This window comes from Podarcis vaucheri (genome assembly GCF_965113315.1).
Source record: "Podarcis vaucheri genome assembly, chromosome: 11".
Classification (NCBI taxonomy): domain Eukaryota; kingdom Metazoa; phylum Chordata; class Lepidosauria; order Squamata; family Lacertidae; genus Podarcis; species Podarcis vaucheri.
In genome coordinates, this window is record NC_138749.1 from 23,641,153 (window position 1) to 23,648,234 (window position 7,082).

The window sequence follows — 7,082 nt, forward strand, 5'->3', positions numbered from 1 at the left end:
CAATGGAAGTAAGATGCAAAAGGTTAGAGGGTCCCTGCACCTTTATCAGCAGGTGACACTTGCCATCTACAAATTCTGAAATCCTCTCTTCTGCACAACTCTTAAAAGTACAGGAGCCGTGCTCTCATAGAATCATAGAATCATAGAGTTGGAAGAGACCCCAAGGGCCATCGAGTCCAACCCCCTGCCAAGCAGGAAACACCATCAGAGCACTCCTGACATATGGTTGTCAAGCCTCTGCTTAAAGACCTCCAAAGTAGGAGACTCCACCACACTCCTTGGCAGCAAATTCCACTGTCGAACAGCTCTTACTGTCAGGAAGTTCTTCCTAATGTTTAGGTGGAATCTTCTTTCTTGTAGTTTGGATCCATTGCTCCGTGTCCGCTTCTCCGGAGCAGCAGAAAACAACCTTTCTCCCTCCTCTATGTGACATCCTTTTATATATTTGAACATGGCTATCATATCACCCCTTAACCTCCTCTTCTCCAGGCTTGCATCTCTCGTTTGCATCTGGCCACCTTCGAAGTTGCAAAGATAGGAAATCTATACCTTACGAATCTTGGCTGCAAAATGAGTTTTTGGCATGCATTTTTTTCTGCTTTTGAAATTACACCCTGATCCAACACAGATGTACTCAGAAGGAAGCCCTGCTGAATGCAACAGAACACAAAGCTGGTGTACGTGCTACCCTTGCCCAAAGCAGGATCCTTGTGGAGATTTCCTCACCTCCGAAAAAGCCGTAACATTCAGATGCTCTTACCTCATGTAGCAAGTAGCTATGTCCTCACCGTATGTGCCTGACTGCTGCTGGCAACAGCGGACAATGTGAAGGGCTATTAAATGGCACCTTTGCAAGTGTGTTAGAGAAACTTGTTTGTGATGCCCTTTCCTGTAGCATCTGTGTGGTGATTTCCTACCTTGCTGCCCTAGAAACAGTAGATTGTAACCAAGCCATTTGCATGTCGACAACATGCAACATATAACATATATGAGCTGAGAAAATCCTCTTCCAAAGGATTTACAGAGTGCTCAGATTCCTGAAGATGATTGTCTAGAGGGATCGGCTGTTCCTTTTGGCTAACCTGGTTATTTTGATGTTGGGCATGATCCTGCGAATTCAACTCAGGCATGTCTGTTTCCTCCCCACCTGTCAAGTTTTTTGTGTGATGTCATTACTTCCATTGGGGATCCAGGCTTTGGTTTTGTGGACCCCTCTGAAGCACCAGTCCTCATCTTACATAAGGGTGCAACAATAGAATTGCGAAATACCCGGGTTGGAAAAACTCCTCTGCTTGACAATCTGAATTTTAGCTTGTGAATCAGTGAGGGCAGTCTAGTAGAGGAAAAAGTTAACAAAATTTTTTGATTTTGATTTGTGGTATTCATGGTTAAGTCCTAACTAAGTCGATCTCTGTAAGTCCAATGCCAAGTAAGTCTGATAAATGTCGTTTGGAACGCTGGGCACCTTTCCAGTTAGGAGTTTGATCTGGCCTTCCACAAATTGTCATGCAGATCTTTTTTGGTTGGAAGGTTAAATAAAAAGAGTTTGTTTTAAGAGCCTCTGCACATTCTATGTCAAGCTTAGGGGTCTGCTCTGGTTGTTGCCAATTCACTTTGGTACTATGATGTTCTGTTAATGCCTGCTTGTTATTAACTGATAAACTGTGGACCTCTTTGGATAATTGTGTTATTTGAGAGGCAATACCTCTAATTTGTTGGAAGATATGCTCAACCGTTCTTGCAATTAGAGTTAATTGGGTGCTCTCCCTACTTGTTATTCCTTCATCTCTTAGCGGCACAGGATCAACTTGCCCCATTGCTGGATCCAGTTCTACGCTCTCACCTTGAATGCTCTTCCCACACTCACAATCATCTTCAAGGGGAGAAAACCTTTTTTGTTGGAACTATAAAAGCAGATTTGTTTAAAAAGTCCTCTATTTTAGATTGTTTGGAAACCCGTGAGAGAGCTACATCCTCTGGGTCCCTGTAGCGTTTACTAGCAGGCATAGCGTTGCCGTGGGGAGAAAACAAGGAGAAGTTTCCCCAACCGAAAAAGAGAGAAAAGGCTTGCAATTTATTGTTGGATAGCTGTGTATTCCAAGATGCCGTTTCTGAATAAATCAATCCCAGATATTTAAACGTATTTACTTGGTTTATGATGTGTTCATCCAGGTGCCAAACATGCTTTTTAGGGCGCTTCCCAAATACAGTGATCTGTGTCTTATCGTAGTTTCTAGATAAAGCATTCCTTGTGCAATATGAACTTAATTTTGCAAGCAGCCATCTCAGGCACACCTGTCCCTCAAGAGAATTACAAAGCCATAAAGAATGGTGGTTGCTGATGGTTACATCTGAAGAAGTTTCCTAAAAACTCAAACTAGGGATTTTAAGCCTTTATATATAGTCTGGCTAGAGCAGCAGCAGTTGTGGATGCAGGAAGGATCTTGGCTCGGTGGGACCGACTCCTTGCAAAGCCAATTTTCTCTCTCTTGGAACTAATGCTGGATTGTGTATGTCGCTAACTGTCAAACTATTCCCCCTCCCCCTTCATGCAATCCAAGTATTCCAACATTTTTTCCAAATCCTCATTATGATCCCAAGTGCCTGTGTTGCCTTGGGACTTTTGTGTGAGTAGATAAATGTTCAACAACACATCCCTCTCCCATCTGTCTAGCAGGCTCCACATCTGTGGCTCTTGGAGAAAGAAACGGTTCCATGTCCACATGGTCCTTGGCCTCCCAACGTTGCTTCCAAGGCTTACAGCACTTCATGCTGGCTTCAGATGTTGCATCTTTGGTCGACAGAAGCAACATATATAGTATATTTAAAGAATCACTTATTTTCTCCCTTGCTTTTCTGTAAATGGTTGCAGCTTATAGAAGGGAAACTAGGAACAGTGTGTGACATTTGATGCTGACTGGAAGGTGGGGGAAGAGATGAAACATCGAGAATAAAAACTAGGAAGAAGGAGATCTAGTTGCTTTTGAGCCAATTTACAGAGTAAATTAATCAGCTTGCGGTATCTCCTTCTTCAGGGTGGGTGTTGATCATGGGCTTATGCCAATTAATTTTAGGCCATTACACATTTTAAATTGCTCATTAACTAGTCTTAAGGGATTGTCCTAATGGAAACACAAAACAGATAGTAGCAAAACAAAACAAAAGCATCTTAACAATTAGCCAGCTGGCCGTCGAGGGGATATTTGCATATGGATTAACTTACGCCAAGAATTAAAAGAAAAAAATCAGAGCCCCAATGCTTTTATGCATCCGATTTGATTGTGCAAACTGCTTCCCCATGAACTAAGCCTGTATCACCATCACTAGTCCTGGGACTGCTAGCAGATGACATCAGTCAACCTAACACCAGGCCAGGGCCAGGAAGCAGAGCCTAGCAGTTTCAGGTGGGTTTAGGTGTAAAGTCCAGTTCAGAAGCTACAATCTCTACAGTATATACAGCTTTAAGAAAATAAAATGACTGGCAAATGAGAAGTCAGCCTTACATTTCTGAAAATTGGCCTAAACAAAACCTGTCTAAGCTCCAGGGTCTTTCTTTGGTTAAATGGCAATCCTTCCTCCCCCCGTCATACAACTAGAAGATGGGGGGTAAGCCAGTGAGAGTACAAAACTGCTCCTGGATGCCCTTATTTCAGCTCTGGCCAGGAGAGAGGAGTATCTTTTGTATGCTGTAAAAGGGAATAGCAGCAAACTGCCTGCCTCTCTAGAGAGGCTGATATGCCTGTAAAAAGGAGGAATAAAGTCACTTACATGCAGGGTCACTTAGCCTTAGGACAGAAGCAGAGGTGGTCTTCTCTTAAGGGTGTATTATTGATGGCATTTTTCCTTTCCTTGGATTTCCAACTATGTTTGGATCTATTTCCTCCTCCTTCGCTCTGGGCTTTACAAGGCTGGTATTTATTATTATTATTATTATGAAAAATCTACCACTAGTCACCTAGTTTGCAGCCCATTGTGTTAATAAAAAACAGGCAGAGAGTTCATTAATTGCTGGAACTACTTGTTCTTCCCAAAAGCTGTAAATTGTTTTTTTTTAAAAAAAAATCATAAAAGGACATAGCAGTCCAGGGAATAACTTGCACGTTAGGCACATGTCCCTTATTTTACTAAGATATCCTTGATCCTAGAACTTTACCCTTCACCAAACTGGTGACCTCCGGATGTTTTAGATTACACCACTCCTATCAGCCCTAGTCAGCATGGCCATGTCAACATCTGGACAGCACCTGGTTGGCAAAGCAAGTTCAGAGTTTCACCAAATATCATGGTTGTTTTGTATATCAGATACTACAGCTTCAAAATACACCCTATTCTGGATATTTTGATCAGGCAAAATAAGATTTGGCAAGAGGATTGGCGGGGGGGACAAGACACACAGACAATAAAGGATTAAATCCCATCTCTGGTTCCAAACCAAAACCATAGCTGAATCACATGTATTGCTTTCAGTCCCACTGCTTGAAACATTTTAAATTTGTCCACATCGTTGCGACTGCAATAAATTAGTTATAAATGGGTTTCGCAACAGCGGTCTGCTTTTAACTCTGTGAAATCCATCATTATCATCTGTTGCAAAGTGGATGGATACATGGTTTGAGCCTGTTGTTGAAGGGCATACGGTGGCCAAGAGTTATGGTCAAGAAGGCACTTAACCTGGACATTGCTTTTAAGAGTTTAAAATCATTTTTTAAAGAATGGTTGCAAAACCTGAAGTTTACTGTTGCTGAAATCCAAAGCTCTCACCTGTCGGCCAGTATATCCCACTCAGAAATGGAGGTACAGAAAACCTGTCTTGGCAGCTCTTCTCCCTGCTTCAACAATATGAAATGACAGAATGTGTCTTATTGTATTGGGCTGCTGGCACAAGGCTTATGTGAAACTGCAAGGATGCTGCTTTGCCTGGCTTGCTGCTCTCTGTGATTTTTTAAAATACATTTTTTACATGTACGTTCTACCTGTCCTTCAAGGAACTCAAGATGGTGTGCATAGCTCTTGCCTACTTTATCTTCACAACAAGCCTATGAGGAAGGTTAGGCTGAAGTGGTGTGTGACTGGCCCAATATTACACAGTGAGCTTTATGAATGCATTGGGATTTGGTCTCCCTGCCCATAACTCACAAACAGCTATGTGCACCATCCCCAAAACATGCTTAATTATTCTATACTCAAGAGAACTGTGTGCAAGTCAGGCTGCTAAGGTGTGCATAAGTACAGTAAGTCCTGCACCAGCAGCTGGTATTTCTAGGAGGCCGGGGGAAGAGACTGACCATCATTCTCCAATGAGTGGGCACATTGTCTCTCATTTACCCCTTTGATATAGGGAGAATGCAAATGCACACTGCTTTATCAAGTATAAACTGTTTTCTATCCTAGAACAATCAACTCTGAAACATACGCATTTGAAGACCTTGTGATAGGTTTTAAGTTAATTATCTAAACCTGGTCACCTTGATCCAGTTATGCATATGTGTTGCGGGTCATGGCGTTCAAAAACGAGAGCACTGTTGAGTCAGGCACTGGCTCCATCTCTTTGGGACTAGTGGGCTGAGGAGGGAACTATAGGCAGTTTAAGCCAAGGTGCTACAAACACCACAATCCAGGTGCTTCCAGGTTTAAAGAATCAACTGATTCCCCAAACCAACCCTGTGTCACTACCTGTTCAAAAAATTCCCAGTTGTACTACACTCTCTCAGACATGGAGATTTGTTGCCGAGGGAGATACCACTGGCTGTAGACTTTCCATGGGTATCTGGAGGAAACTGCAAAAATAAAGGGACAGGTTTGTTTATGCACCCCTTCAGGGCCTGTCAAATTAAAAAACAGACAGCAGTGTTATTTAAACCTCTTCATTGCAGCAGCTGTCTCAAAGCTTTTCTTGAGCAAACTGAGCAATCTGTTACACATTTTTATTTTACTGAATTAGGCCATTGTGTGCATGATGTGTATGCTTTTTTCCTGTGCATAGCCAAGAAGTAACATACAGATATAAATAAGAAATAACATGCAGATATAAATACCTCACTACAGACATTTTCTGTTTAACTATTAGCACTTTGAAGGCTTCTGACATGGCAAGAAGCAGGAGCTTTCTGCCAAGAAAGCTTCTAATCACCACCATTTTCTTAATTATGCCAAACCCCACTTACAATGAAAATGTCACATCAGCTCTGGGTCCATTCTTGTTCTGTTTGTTTTCATAAGGCCAAAGTAACCTGCATTAGTTAGCAGGCGTTTGCATCTGATGGGAGCATTCAGTTGCCCTGTATGCATATGATTTTCTTTTTTTTCAGTGCAAGCTCTCTACTTCATTTTCTGTAGGCTTATTTTTAAAAATAAGGCAGTAATTTGGTTCTCAGGAGAGAAAAACCCTCCAACTAAAGAACTCATGTGACATGTTGGTAGAAGACAAGCTGGGACACGATCCACTGGAGTTGCCCAAGGAAAAGTTATGGGCTTCGGTGAAGGCTGGAGTAAGGCTAAGGAAACTAACAATGCTGATTAATAGATAAGCCATCATCCATCAAGGAACTTTTAAACTAAAAGTTGTCATATACTACAGTGGTGCCCCGCAAGACGAATGCCTCGCAAGACGGAAAACTCGCTAGACGAAAGAGTTTTCCGTTTTGGAGGTGCTTCGCAAAACGAATTTCCTATGGGCTTGCTTCGCAAGACGACAATGTCTTGCGAGTTCCTGCGGGTTTTTTTTCCTTCCCCCCTTTTTCTAAGCCGCTAAGCCGCTTATCAGCTGATCCGATCAGCAGATAAGCCACTAAAAGCCGCTAATAGCGCTAATCTGCTAATCCGTCAATGGGCTTGCTTCGCAAGATGAAAAAACCGCTAGACGAAAAGAATCACAGAACGGATTCTTTTCATCTTGCGAGGCACCACTGTACCTCTCTCCCCAGAAAAAAGGAATATAACATGCAGCTGCTTTCAAGGCTGGCATCGCTCGTTCTCTCAGACACAGTCCTGATCCTGCAATATTGGTGCCAGCAGCAGGTCAGCAATAAATCACACGGAGCAAGTGAACTCTTTATTAGAAGAAACAAGGCTGCTCGGTAGTG

General features: G+C 42.5%; 1 long non-coding RNA gene across 1 annotated transcript; it reads right to left on the reverse strand.

The window, feature by feature from the left end:
* Positions 1–1,409: 1,409 nt before the first annotated feature.
* On the reverse strand, positions 1,410–6,568 carry LOC309514634. The gene is made up of 3 exons (XR_014212098.1): positions 5,704–6,568; positions 4,762–4,822; positions 1,410–3,908 (listed from the first exon to the last, which is right to left on the reverse strand). It is a non-coding gene; the product is annotated as an uncharacterized lncRNA (long non-coding RNA).
* Positions 6,569–7,082: the final 514 nt, after the last annotated feature.